This window comes from Capsicum annuum, chromosome 12, assembly GCF_002878395.1.
Source record: "Capsicum annuum cultivar UCD-10X-F1 chromosome 12, UCD10Xv1.1, whole genome shotgun sequence".
Taxonomy (NCBI): domain Eukaryota; kingdom Viridiplantae; phylum Streptophyta; class Magnoliopsida; order Solanales; family Solanaceae; genus Capsicum; species Capsicum annuum.
The window spans coordinates 7,199,121-7,199,555 of record NC_061122.1 but is presented as its reverse complement, the minus strand read 5'-3'; positions in this window follow the sequence as shown (position 1 = coordinate 7,199,555).

Genomic DNA, 435 nt, shown 5'->3' with positions numbered 1-435 from the left:
CTTCCGGTGAGTAGGCAATACGCGATGTGCCATGTAGGCAAAAAAGCTCAATTGGATCAAAATTCGGGTGGGTTAGGAGACTGATAGGTACAGACTTTAGTTGAGGGGTCTAAGCGAATTTTCAGGAGAAATATGAGGGTCTGTCGATAGCTTTAGCCTATTATATCTAAGTCATATATATAATAAGCATACTAACAGTTAGGGGTAGACATAAAATACCAAAAACTGAATTACCGTACCCAATCGAAAAATTTGATAATTGGTATTCGGTACTTTGGTATTTGGGAGTAAAATTTCAAAATTATGATATTTGAGTTCGGGATTAGTAAAAAATATTATTACCGTTTGGTATTTGGTATTTCCCGAATATCCAATAATAGTTAAGTGACTCATAGGTCACATACCTAGTCCACACTCCAAAGGCCACATACTTGT